The 12,733-nt window shown below is 56.7% G+C and overlaps 1 protein-coding gene across 6 annotated transcripts in view; it reads right to left on the bottom strand.

Annotated features, from left to right (window-relative positions):
* The window catches only part of PCBP3 (poly(rC) binding protein 3), a 220,894-nt gene extending 219,127 nt beyond the window's left edge, over positions 1–1,767 (bottom strand). For 4 of the 6 annotated variants that reach the window (XM_043474618.1, XM_043474619.1, XM_043474620.1 and 1 more), the window contains exon 1: positions 1,598–1,766. The gene's annotated coding sequence lies outside the window, so the exon portion shown is untranslated. Of the gene's footprint in view, positions 1–901; positions 1,164–1,597 lie in introns of those variants that run through there. The other 2 variants (XM_043474624.1, XM_043474623.1) reach the window with 2 other exon arrangements.
* Positions 1,768–12,733: the final 10,966 nt, after the last annotated feature.

The following is a 12,733-nucleotide window of genomic DNA, read 5'->3' as shown; positions in this document are numbered from 1 at the left end:
ACTGTTTTGCAAACAGTCTCTGGGCGAAAATGCACATCTCTGAGACATTTTATGATGATATGAGTTGTTCCTGTGTGTGAGAGGGCTGGAAGTCCGTTTTCTTCAATAGGAAAGTACCTTTGCACACTTCCTTTGGTTCCCAATTCTAAAGACAACTTCAAAGAACAGAAACGGGGCAATAGTTCACCCTTGACAGCAAATTAAATTCTGGAAAGATGAGGTGCCCTTTGTGCCAGAGGAATGGTGTGAACTGCATGGTCTGTTTATTACCCAGACTAGTCTGTAAACGTCTCTCATCAAGGCCCTGCTGCCCTAGGATTCCTTTTGGTCAATTACACATCAGAAATTCTCATCACCCCAGAGTGCCCTTAGCCCACTGCAGAGCCAAAAAGACCCGCAAGTCCGTGTTGCCTCAAAAGAAGGTGGGGAAAGATAATCAACCCCAAGCACAAGGTTTAAGACCCGGCTTTGTTAACTTTCAAATTTGTTATGCAAGTACTTCGGAGTACTAAGTAAAAAAGTAGAAGCGAAGAAATACACATACACACTCAGTAAACAATACTTCCAGAGTGAAACATTTATGGGAACAATAAACACTTTTGGACCCACCCCGAAATAAAAGAACATACAGCAACCAGAAGAGAGGGGCCGCACCGCCGCAGGTGCCCTGCTCCAGGCTCTGACGCGGGTCACGGAGGGAGGCAGACGCGAGTCGAGGAGGCAGATGCTGGGCGTGTGAGCGAACGGGACACAAAGGGCACCCGCGGATCCCCTCTCTCGGTCCCGGCGCCGCCCCGAGCTCCCCGCGCCTCTTCCCTCCCCTGGGCCCGCCGCCCGGAGCCCAGCGCCAACCTCGCGCTTTCCCTCACATCTTTCCTGGGTCAGACGCGACGAAACTTACACCGTTTTGAAATGTGAGCCTCCTGAAGTCCGGAGCAGACCTGCGGCGAACACCCGCTGACAGGCTAGGCTGAACCCCGCGATCCTCGTTTACAACTTCTGATCTCGGAGGGCGGCTCAGGCGGGGTCCGCGCTTCGCCGAAGCCGCGCTGTCACTTCACTCAGAAACCCTCCCCGCGCCCAGTTTCCGTCCGGATCTGCAATCCCGTGAGCTCGCAGCGCGGCCCAGGCGCCAACTTGAGGAGGGGGCGCCGCCGGGTCCTCCGGGACCGCCCCTCCCCGCCTCCGGCCTGGCCCGGCCCCGCCCCGCCCGGCCCGCGACCCTGGGGCAGCCCAACTTAGTCCGGGCCCCACGGGGGTCCGCCGCGCTCTCCGCGGAGCTCTGTCTGGCGGAGACCTGCGTCCCCCGCCCGGCCCGGACCCCGAACCCGGTTACGGGTTCCCGACCCCTGGTTCGACCTCGATCTCGGCTCGACCTCGACCCCAGTTAGGGGTCCGGGTCCCCGATTGGACCCACGATCCCCCGCCCCGATCCCGGCCCGGACTCCGATCCCCGACCTCCGATTCTTATTCCCGATCCCTGGTCCCGATCCCGGCTAGACCCTGGCCGGGACCCCTACCCTCGACCCACGACCCCGGCCCCGGACTCCAGCCGATTCCCCACCCCGGATCCCCGGCCCTGCCCGCTATCACTCACCTGTCCCGCGGCAGAGGGCGTGCCCGCGGGCCTGCCCACGGGAGGGCGGCCGGGGAGGGGCTGGGGGTGAGGACTGAAGATCCCGGTGGTGCCTGAGCCTGAGGCGACCAAGCCTGAAGCGACTGAGGCGACTGAGGCGGCAGTAGCTGCTCCTGGCGCTTCTGGAGAGGCACTGCGCGAGGCGTGGGCCCGCCCCCTCTGAGCCGCTGACCAATCCCGTGCTGCGCGCCGCCGCTGGCCCCGCCCCGTCGAGGAGCAGGTCCTCGCGAAAGCGGGCCCCGCGGGCCAATCGAACAGCGGAACGGCGACGAGTACAGCCAATCGGAGCTCGGGAAGCTCCGCAGAAAGAAACCAATTAGCTTGGCCGGGGCAGGGCGGGGCCATGGGAGGATCACCGTGGGGGCGGGGCCAGATCCGGGCGGAGCCCAATGCGGGGAGGGAGACGTCAAAGGCAAGGGGCGGGGCCTAGAGCTGGCAGGTCCACCCACTGGGGCGGTGACGAGGGAGAGGCGAGGGGGCGGGTCCACAGATTGGGTGGGGTGGGAAGGGCCCCAGAACAGGGCGAGGAGGAGGGGAGTTGTGCAAGGTAGGACGAGACCATCAATGGGGAGGAGGCGGACTACTGGGTGGGGGCGTGGCCTGGGGCGGGTCCCGGGACTGTGGAAGTAGGAGCAGGGGGAGGAGTGTACAGGTGGCGGGGGAGGGGGGGGGGGAAGGGGGGGAAGGGCGGGTCCCTGCAGGTGCAGGGGCTGGCCTGGACGGTCTGAGATGCCTGCCCCCTGCACCCGCCAGGTGCTCGCCTGTCCTCGCTCCGCCCCGGGAACAGGGTCCTGCGGTGGTCGCGAAAGCGGGACTGCGCCCCGCCATCCCCCCGCCATCCCCCCGGACCCCTACCTGTCCCAGTCCCCCGCCTGGTGCCCCTTGTCCCGCTCTGCAGAATCCCTCAGTCAGGCTGCACCCGTCCGCCTGCCCGCCTAGCAGACCCACGACGCGGTGCACTACCACATGTATGTTCTCCGGGGCCTGGTCAGCACACCTGTCCGCAGGTGACGTGAGGGGACTATGGATGTCTCAGGTGTTTTTGCCCCGTCACCCTTTTCTCTATCCCTCCTGAACTAAGTTCTGCTTTACTTTGTTCCTATTGTGGTCATTTTCGAGGCACTGAACCCCAGTGTCCCATCCCTGCCTTATGGCTGTTCTTAGCAGAGGATTATTTCTTGCAGCCCACCTACTAAAGACTCGAGCCAGGTCACAGGTATCACCGGTGATGCCGCCTGTGATCGGGCACCAGAGTCAGCAGGGTTCTGGGACGTTGCCCTCCCCCAGAACCCCTGTCCAGAGCTGGACCCCCCTCCCCGGATCCATGAGGGGATGGCCCTCAGCCCAGCCAAGCCTCCTTAGGCCTTGTAGAAGTGGAGAGGTCAACCAGAAGGCCAGATACCTCCAGGATGGTAGGACTTCTGACCCCAGGTTCCAGTAGCTCAGGCCACCAGGGCCAGGCTTGGGAATTAGCCTAGGAACACAGCCTCCTCCTCTGCGCAGTCCTGTTTCTGGCCCCATCAGCACCGTTTGCTCCTGGATGGGGGCAGGAGGCATTTCCCAGGCCTCTCCTCTGTGAACTCCTTTGTGGATCGCCTGAAGCAGACACTCTCAAAGTCACCATTATGACCACTTCTTTCTGAGGAAGCATTAGAAGTGATCCTAGCACCCAGAACCTCACCACAGTACACACAGGGCCCCACTGACACCCAGAGCGGACAAAGCTGGCAACACTCAGAAAGTTTGCACTGTCCACCCCAGACACAGGGCGGCAGTCAGAGAAAGCACAGGCTGGGGGGTGGGGCAGGAAGAGCTGTGTGCTCATTTGTCTTCACATGTCGCTCGTGTGATACACAGACAAGCTTTAAGAAAGAAAGAGCCTAGGCTGGAGGGCTGTGGGTGGGCCCACGGAAGGGCAGCAGCGCTGGGAGAGGCTAAATGTGGGGTGTGAGTCTTCCCTAAGAAGAGGGTCTCTGTCTCAGCCACGCAGGGGGCACCTGTCACGCTTCTCCCAGCAGGGAGATGTAGTTAACTGTGTGCCCTGGAAGGATCACTGTGGGGGAGGGAGGAAGGTACAGCAGGAGAAGAAGGTGGTGGAGGCCCTGGCTGGGTGGTCCCGAGGAGACATGAGGCTGGAAGTGAACAAATGGGGCACGGGCAGGCCTCAGCTCCAGAAGAGGGAGCCCAGAGACCAGGGCTGTAAGAATGTGCTGTCCTGAATGGGGCTCAACCTCACCTTGACTTTGCAGGCAGGGGTCGGTGCAGAGGCACCCTAGGACCTTACTCCAGAGGCCAGAACAGGGTGGGGGTGCAGGCAGAGCACCCTCAGCCCGCCCCCTTCCCCCAGATTACAGGCTGCCAGCCGCCCACTTCCCTGTCCTCCCCAGGAGCCCTCGGCCTCTCAGCTGCCTTCATCGCCTCCTGAGACACAGTTAGTCATTAGGAAAGTAATGATAGTGTTTTCAGGACAGCATGTTGGACCCTAACAACTCTCAATTATTTCCAGTTCCTGCCAGCCCCAGGAGGAAGAAAGCCGCTCTTCTCGTGCCTCCGCCCTTGACACACAAGACAATCCATGTTGCTGGCATATTATCATAGGTTAGCAGACCTCTGAAAGCCAGGCTGCGCAGGGGAGCAGTCCCCACCCCCATGCCACAGCAGCTGGGGGCCTGGAGCAGGTCTAGGCTCCTCCCCTCTAAGCAGGTTGCCCTGCCTCGAATTCTGCCCTGTGTTCCAGGCACTTCCCCTGCACAGGCCCTGAGGACGTGCGTATGTGCACCCTTGAGATCACTGTCACCACCACCATCCTTCCCGTGAGAAGCTCCCCTCAGGGGCCCATGTTTATAAATAACTCCCTGGTGTCTTGTTGGGGGCACAGGGAGCTGGGAGAGAAGGGACCGCATAATTATCATCTGCTTGGAATGATGTCAGATGAAGCCCAGCACTCAGCCTTCCTGACTCTCACACACACCCTGCGGCTGGAGAGTGGGGGAGGGTGGGAGGGGGTGAACACATTATCTTGGCTGGAGCCTGGGGCGTGGGCTCCAGATCAGTCAGCTGAAAGGGTGGGAACACAGCTAAGAGCAGAAAGCAGTCCTGGAGTAATCTGTGCCAACATCCTCCCAGATGTGAGGCCCCCCGCCCCGGTGCCCTCATGCAAAGCCCCTGGCACCCCTGCCATGGGGAGAGGTCTAGAGCATTTGACCTGAGTCTGCTGTGGGTCTGGGGCATCACTGGCCGTCCGCAGTGAGAACTCATGTGGTACTCACAACCACCCCAGCGCTCTGCCTGAACCACAGTGACACAGTTTGCCCAGCGAGGACTCAGGTGCTGCTGCTAAACTCCCCTTCACAGAGCCGAGGCCCACAGCCCAGTTCCTGCTGCCCTGGCTGGCTCACAGGTGACTCTGATTGCCAATGGATGGAGTGAAAGTCGGAAAGCTAGTAAACCAGTCTGCGCCCAAGCTGCCCTGTTTAGGGGAGTACACCGGCTGCACACGCGGTGCTTCCCACGTGACGCAGAGTCCAAGGCATGCACCGCCCTACCTCACCTTACTGCTATAGCATCTGGCTGTGATTGGATGAGGGGTGATCAAGGGGGCCCTGTTCCCTGGCCCATAAAACAGGGGTGGAGGCTGCACCTGCCCAGAGCAGAGCCAAGCCAACCAGGGTCCAAGGGGCCCCAGCTGGGGTGAATGACAGTGGACACGTGCACCACAGGCAGGAGAGAGGAGCGTGGAGGGGCATCTGAGAGAGACACGTGAGAAGGGAGAGAAGGGCTCGTCAGCAGGTGTTGAGGACGCCAGGACTCTGCCTCGCCGTCTTCACGCCTGGCCAGCTGACCTGCACCCTACACCTCCCTGTGCCTGAACCACAGGCTGCCCCATGTCTGCATGCCTGAGAGACCCTGTCCCCTCAGATCTGTACGACACCCGGCAGAGAGTCCTGTGGATCTGAGGGACCAGAGGCCACAACTGTCCTTGGGGTAGACGTGGAAGGTACCCCCACTGCTGGGAAGCTGGAAGCAGGGGCTCTGAACCCCAAAGGACGCACAGCCTGGGGGTGAGCAGCGCTCTTCTTTGCACCTGTGAGAAAACTCCAGCCCATCAGCTCAGGTGTCAGCCTGGAATGAGCACGTCTGTGCCCCACAGTCTGTTGTGATAGAGGCAGGGGCTCACCCTGCACTCCATCACCCCCAGTGCACTGGGCTCAGACGCCTCCGAGCTCTTGGCCCCGCACACGAGTGCCCGTGAGTCACGACTGCCCTTGACTGCATCTCCCAGCTCAAAGAGTCAGGCTCCGGGGCCAACAAGCCACTTCCAGCAGGGAGAGACAAAGACAGAGACAGAGAAACAGACAGACAGACAGACCGAGGCAGAGAAACAACAGACAGACAGACAGACAGACACACAAAGAGACATACAGAGAGAGAGAGAACAGAGGCAGAGAGACACAGAGAGACATGGAGACGGAGAGACACACACAGAGAGAAAGAGACAGAGAGAGAGACAGAGACGGAGAAACAGAGAGACAGAAAGCGTGACAGAGACAGACAGAGGCAGAGACAGACCAACATAGAGACAGACACAAACCCAGAGAGACAGAGAGGGAGGGGGGGAGGGACTGGCCCTGCCCCCAAGCCCCAGACCCTCTGCCGCCTCCCCTCCCCCATGGCAAGCTGAGCAGCTCCGCTTTTGTCTTTCTCCTGAGCAAGATTTCTGATATTTTGCGTAAACAAGAAAGTCTGTGTTGCCTTCTTTTTGCTCAGAAAAGAAACACGCGTCTGCACACACCTCCCCGAGCAGCAGTGACGTCATGGCTCATCCGGACTTTATTTCAGGAAGACTTTCAGCTCCGGGAAAGTGTCAGCCAAAGCTCCAGTCCTTCTCCCTGAGGGCGCCTGGGCTCCGATGCAACAACTCTGCCTTTGTCTCTGTCTCCGCAGCCCTCCCTCCACGCAGGGCTTCAGGATGTAGTCGCTGGTCCCCGGGGTTGGGTGGGGTGGGCGCTTGAACTCCGCACTACAGACACCTAAGGCTCTAAAAAAACTCTTCATCAGCTGCTTTTTTGCTGAAGGTCACGTGAGACTTTTCTGTTGATAAAAATAATCATCTCTCCATTGTGTCCAACTCTTTGCAACCCCGTGGACTATAGCCCACCAGACTCCTTGGTCCATGGGATTCTCCAGGCAAGAACACTGGAGAGGGTAGCCATGCCCTTCTCAAGGGGATCTTCCCAACCCAGGGATCGAACCCAGGTCTCCTGCATTGCAGGCGAATTCTTTACCGTCTGAGCCACCAGAGAATCCCCGAATAACATCAATGGAAACAAATTTGAATACATAGAACTGCTAATTGAATATTCAGTCATAGAAAGAGGATGAGGGGATAAGCTCGACCCCTGTTTATTTGGAACCCCAATTTTCTTAGGCTCCAATTTTCTTAGGCTCTTCATTTCTCTGCTGCACTGCCCTCCACTTTATTGGACTCTCCTCCTTCCGTCAAAGACCTCTCGTGAGAATGGTAAGGTGAAAGATCAGAAATGTAAATGTTGAAAAATTACCATTAAAAATTAAATTTGGGGGAGAAGCCCTCGCTGTGAAGGGATCACAAACTGATCTGGCTCCCAGAGGGGTCTGTGAATCCCCTCTCCCAATTACCAGCCAAGTCGTCAGGGAGGTGAGGGGGCATCTGCAAACCCACGAACAAACACAAGGTGACCAAGAAACATCACAAGTTCTCAAGGGTGACCTGCCCACCCCGCCCTGAAGATGAAGAGCCAGGTCCCACACCAGGCCGTGCACACAGAACCAGAACAGCAAATGGGTTCCCCTAGCAGGTGGAGTGCAAAGGCAGGCCCCTTCCCCCTCCAACTAGACATCCAGTGGTGAGGTCAGTCCCTCCCCACCCCCATGTGCCACGCCCAGTGATCCAACTGGGGGACGGGCTGCTCTGTCCCCATCCCTCTTGCTCTTGCTGAGAAGGACGTTGATCCCGGTCAGCCGGGCACATCTCCTTCCCCACCTCTGTGGCAGGCCCAGCTCAGGTCCTGAGGGTGGAGGCAGAGGGGCCTCTGCTTTCATGTTCCCAGTCCCGGACACACGCTTCTCCAGCACATGTGCGAACACTGGCGCGTGACTCTGATGACACCGTGCGCCCACCAGGCAGCATCAGTCAGCCCAGTGAGGATGGGGGGAAGGCTGGCTATGGCTCAGCTGAGGCGCCAGCTCTGGCCTGCACCCCACAAGATTCAGTCACCATCCTCAGGACGTAGGGTCTGTGCTGAAACGGGGGTCAATGAGTGGCGCCAAGCCCCTGGTACCTCAAACCCAGGAAGGCAATCTGCTGGCTGCTTCCCACCAGCAGGCAGCGCCACCTGGGCTCTGTCCACCAGGGAAAGGGAGGGCACCTCCTTGATTTGTCAGGAATGAGCCTGATGAAGCTGAGTGCTGAAGAATTGATGCTTTCAAGCTGTGGTGCTGGAGAAGACACTTGAGAGTCCCTTGGACTGCAAGGAGATCAAACCAGTCAATCGTAAAGGAAATCAACCCTGAATATTCACTGAAACAACTAATGCTAAAGCTGAAGCTCCAATAAATACTTTGGCCACCTGATGTGAAGAGCTGACTCATTGAAAAAGACCCTGATGCTGGGAAAGATTAAGGGCAGTAGGAGAAGGGGGTGACAGAGGATGAGATGGTTGGATGAAATCACTGACTCAATGAACATGAGTTTGAGCAAACTCCAGGAGGGAGGTAGTGAAGGACAGGGAAGCCTGGTGTGCTGCAGTCGATGGGGTCGCAAAGAGTCAGACACGACTGAGCACTGAACTCAACAACAAATCGTGATGAATGCGTGACTTTGCTCCACTCACCTCTCCCAGTGCAGTGGGGTTCATGGAGGGAGCCCACCCTGGCTTCTCTGTGGCCCTGTAGCCTCCAGCCCTTCCCACCCCACCTCCTCCCACCTACAGCATGTCCCACCCTCGGGGTGGACAACCAGCCCGCTGAGCCAAGTATTGTCCACCACATTTGAAAACAGCCCCTACTTGGCCTGCCACAGGCCAGGGGACACATTGGTGACTGAGTCTGCCCCAGGGGCACTCTGTAGGAAGTCTGGCAGCAAGTCCCAGGGTGCGGGACCCCAGGGTGTGGTCCAAAAGGCGGGGGCACGGGATCCGCATGGACGCCTCCCCAGGCCCCTGGACACCAGTACTACAGGGAGAGGCAGACCAGGCCAGAGGGGTCTAAGAGGCCGTGTTCTAGGGAACCTGTGCCCAGTGATGTGGCTTCACAGATGCTGCTGCTTCACTTTTATAAGTGCTTTTATAAGTGCTTGAGCAAATATACGTGCATTCACACCCATGCATAGTGCACACACACTTGTGTGCACATGTACACCTATGGGCACACACATGCACCTGCATGCACACCTACACCTGTGCATGCACGCACATGCACACACCTGCACACACGCACACCTGTGTACACGCATGCATAGGCAGCCTGCAGACAGCACTGACACCGCAAGCCCAGGTGGGGCTGGACGGTGCTGCTGGCCTGGCAGTTCCCACAGCCTGGCAGGACCCCTTGGAATGCAGAACCAACTGCAGGATCTGTGTCCTCATCAGGACTGGGAGCTGGGAGCTGTTGGGCATTTTCAACAAGAGTAGAAGAGCTCTCGTAATCTTTAGGTGAAAGGAAGGTTTTTAAGAGTTTAAAATAACTTCCCTTTAAAAAAAAACAGGTGCTGTGCTCCGAAAACCAATGTTTGAACTGTTTTTTAGTTCATGTGAATTTGTAGCTAAAACCTGTTAAATTTGTCATTTTAATGTTCTCATATTTGCTCAGTTTTAAAATACAGAAACATTTTTTTCTAATTTGTTAAATTTTCTAAGTAAAAACTTTCAGTGAGTTTTGAATTCATTTGTTAGAAATACACTGATGCAACTCTTAGTTTGCAAGAACTGCAACTAGTCCCACTGTGCTGTGCGCAATCGCTTCAGTGGTGTCTGACTCTGTGACCCCATGGACTGTAGCCCGCCAGGCTCCTCTGTCCATGGGATTCTCCAGGCAAGAATATTGGAGTGGGTTGCCATGCTCTCCTCCAGGGAATCTTCCCAACCTAGGGACTTTTATGTCTCCTGCACTGGCAGGCAAGTTCTTTACCACTGAGCCACCTGGGAAGCAATCAGTCCCAGGGAAGATGGAAATTCACCAGCTGAATCTCACTGAAGTGTTTGCATAACTTATGGATGGACAGAAACAAACTGTTGCAATTTTGTATGTACAACCTATGACGCTCTGGTTCATTTGAATTTACATATTTCAGGAGCTGTTCTTTTCAGCTTTGGCAGCCGAGCATCCAGAGAAGCCCGCTTCTGCGAAGAGCCTGGATGAGGTGTTAGAAGGGACGGGCATCTTTGTTCACACTAGCTTCCTGAAATAGCATCATAATTATTCATCTTAAATTAGTAATAATGTTAAATCGAGTGCAAAATGTTTTTAATAATAAATGAACACTTTGAAAGATTGTTAATCTCATTTTATCTCACCCTTTCTCATTTTAGTATATATGTTTTCTTGTGTATTTAATATTTTAGCACAGTTGGTCATGTACATATTTTTAACTGGATCACATCCATTGGGGAGAATTTGTTCAGGTGCTTTTTACTTATTGGTAGATGATCAAAAAATGCTTTAAGACCACTCACCAGATTAAAGAGTTGTATAAAAATGTTTTAAATAGTTTAAAAAAAATGCACAAAGTGCCGAGAGGAAAACTGGAAACGGCAGAAGAAATGCCAGGAGTTATACATGGATGATGTTTGTTATTTCTCATTTAGAGCACAGGAAGCCATCCCTCCCTGTCATGTGGGGATAGTGCCAGCCGTCTCTTGGGGACCTGTGGGGATGGAGTTACTGGATGTCACTGGTGCCTGACATCGTCGATGCTACTGAAGGCTCCCGTTCTTCTGAGGTTGAATGGCAGGAACTTGCCAGTGTGTGGAGTTGGCCGACCAGCGTGCACCCGCTTGGAGTGGTGAGGAGAGCCCATAGCCCACAGTTGTTCTTCCCCCAGGTCCTTCCTGGACATGCAGCTTGCCCATGAAGAAGGGACACATGTGTCCACTCCCCTGGCCCGGACGGGGTGGACCTGGTGGTGTGTGCCGTCTGAGGCCAGGCGGGAGCAGGCAGTACAGCTCTTCGCTGGCACTCTCGGGCCACCTGCCCTGGAGCCCTGCGGCACTGAGGGCAAGGCTGGCCTGAAGCTGCCGATTGGAGAGCCCACGCAGAGAGACATGGGGACACAGTGGGAGCCCGGGGCCAGACCCAGCCGTGAGCCAGCCTTCAGAGGTCACCCAGCCGTTGTCCAAGTGCCAGCGATGAGGAGCCGCCTGCGGGAGACCCATCCATCCTGAGCCTAGCAGACAGGGACACGCGATGGCTGTTGCTTTAAGCCCCTACATGTTAGGCTGACTGTTTCCCATGTGGCAGACTGGCATCATATGTGAAGTTGGTGACCTTGTTCTCTCAAGAAAAGAGCTATGGGGTATGCCCCCCAACCTTGCCCCCACCTGCCAAGGACCTCACCGAGGTGGGGCAGCTTATCACTGCATTTTACTAAAAACAAGAGAAACAGCCACATACCACCAACCATGCCTGTGCCTTTAAAGTTGTGTAAAAGTAGAATTTTAATCAACCCAAAGCTGGGACAGGCCCTCCTAAGCCCTGGGATTAACAGCTCAGCAGTGCAGCAGTCTGGAGTTGGGGGGCAGGGGAGATTGTCCCCCAGAGGATCCAGTCCCCAGAGCCAGGAAGGAGGCATCTCAGCAGAAGCTGGGCCCCACAGAGCGGTGTCCTGTCACTCCCTGCATTTCTCACGATGACAAACGACACTTACTTTGGGACAAAACTCCGCATTAAAATGTTCAAGGGGGAAATCTGCAGATCATCTTGACGGGGATGAAGTGACTGATCCTTTCTGGGAGTTGATGTCACGGCAACGAGGGGGGGGGGGGCTCCGGATTAAACCCTGGGTTCTGGAAACAGCACACTGTGCTCCCCGCCTGTCACTTGAAACTGAGGTATTGGCTTAAGCTTATTTTCCTCCTAAGCTGCCCGGCACAGACTCTGCCCAGAGCGGCTTTGCCAAGCAAAGATGTTTATTTCCTGAGTTGCGGAAATCCATACCCCTCTGAGCGACCTGCTTATGTGAGAAGTTAAGTAATGAAACACCAGCCCAGCAGACGGGGCCGCCGAGGGTCTGATGCACCCTGAACCCCACCACCATCCAACACCTGCGTCTGCTGGTGGTCCTCTTACTTCCCAGGGTGATCTCAGCACTCTGCTGGGAGTGCAGAACCACCTGGCCAGGGCAGGTCTCACTGTCCATCCACATAGTGGGGAGGGCCAGGCCTGAGGAATCTCCCCCTCCCCCTCTGCCTTCCTCCCAGACAGCGGGCACAGTCTGGGGGGCCACAAGCCCCCTGTGTCACCTTCTTCCCAGACAGCGGGCATAGGCCGGGAGGGCAGCAAGCCCCCTGTCTCACCACCTCTGGCCCGTGGCTCAGGCATCCTCTCAGCCCAGTTCCCTCTCTTCAGGGGACCATGGACACCACGTCCGGATGGGGTACAGGCTCATGTGGGAAACAAATAGCATCACACATTGTATGAAAGCTCTTCAAGACGGGGGACCCGCCAGACCGTGGGGGGAGTTGTCTGGGGGGCAGCCTCCCTTGTCTGAAGGCTTGCTGGAGCTGAGTGTGTGTGTCAGCAGGACTGTGAGCCCGTCCTGGGACCCAGATGTGCCACTGCCCTGCTGTCCAGTAGGTTCTGAGCATCAGCTGTGGAGAAGAGGGAGGCGAGGCAGAAGGAAGAGGGAGGGAGGGCAGAGGCCTGGAGTGTTTGTGGGGTGGGGGAGCTCCTCCACCCTCTGTTTGCAAACTCAAACTTGGCCACTTCTGCCAGGCCTCTCCTCCAGCCTGAACCCCCTGGAGCTGTAAGTGTGACCCCATGTGGGAAAAGGGCCCCATGTCTGGGGTTCATTCAAAGATGTCGAGATGAGAGATGGTTCTGGATTATCAGGTGAGCCCTCCC

This window comes from Cervus canadensis, chromosome 7 (assembly GCF_019320065.1).
Source record: "Cervus canadensis isolate Bull #8, Minnesota chromosome 7, ASM1932006v1, whole genome shotgun sequence".
Taxonomy (NCBI): domain Eukaryota; kingdom Metazoa; phylum Chordata; class Mammalia; order Artiodactyla; family Cervidae; genus Cervus; species Cervus canadensis.
Note: the sequence above shows the minus strand (reverse complement) of the source record. Positions and strands in the feature narration are given on the sequence as shown.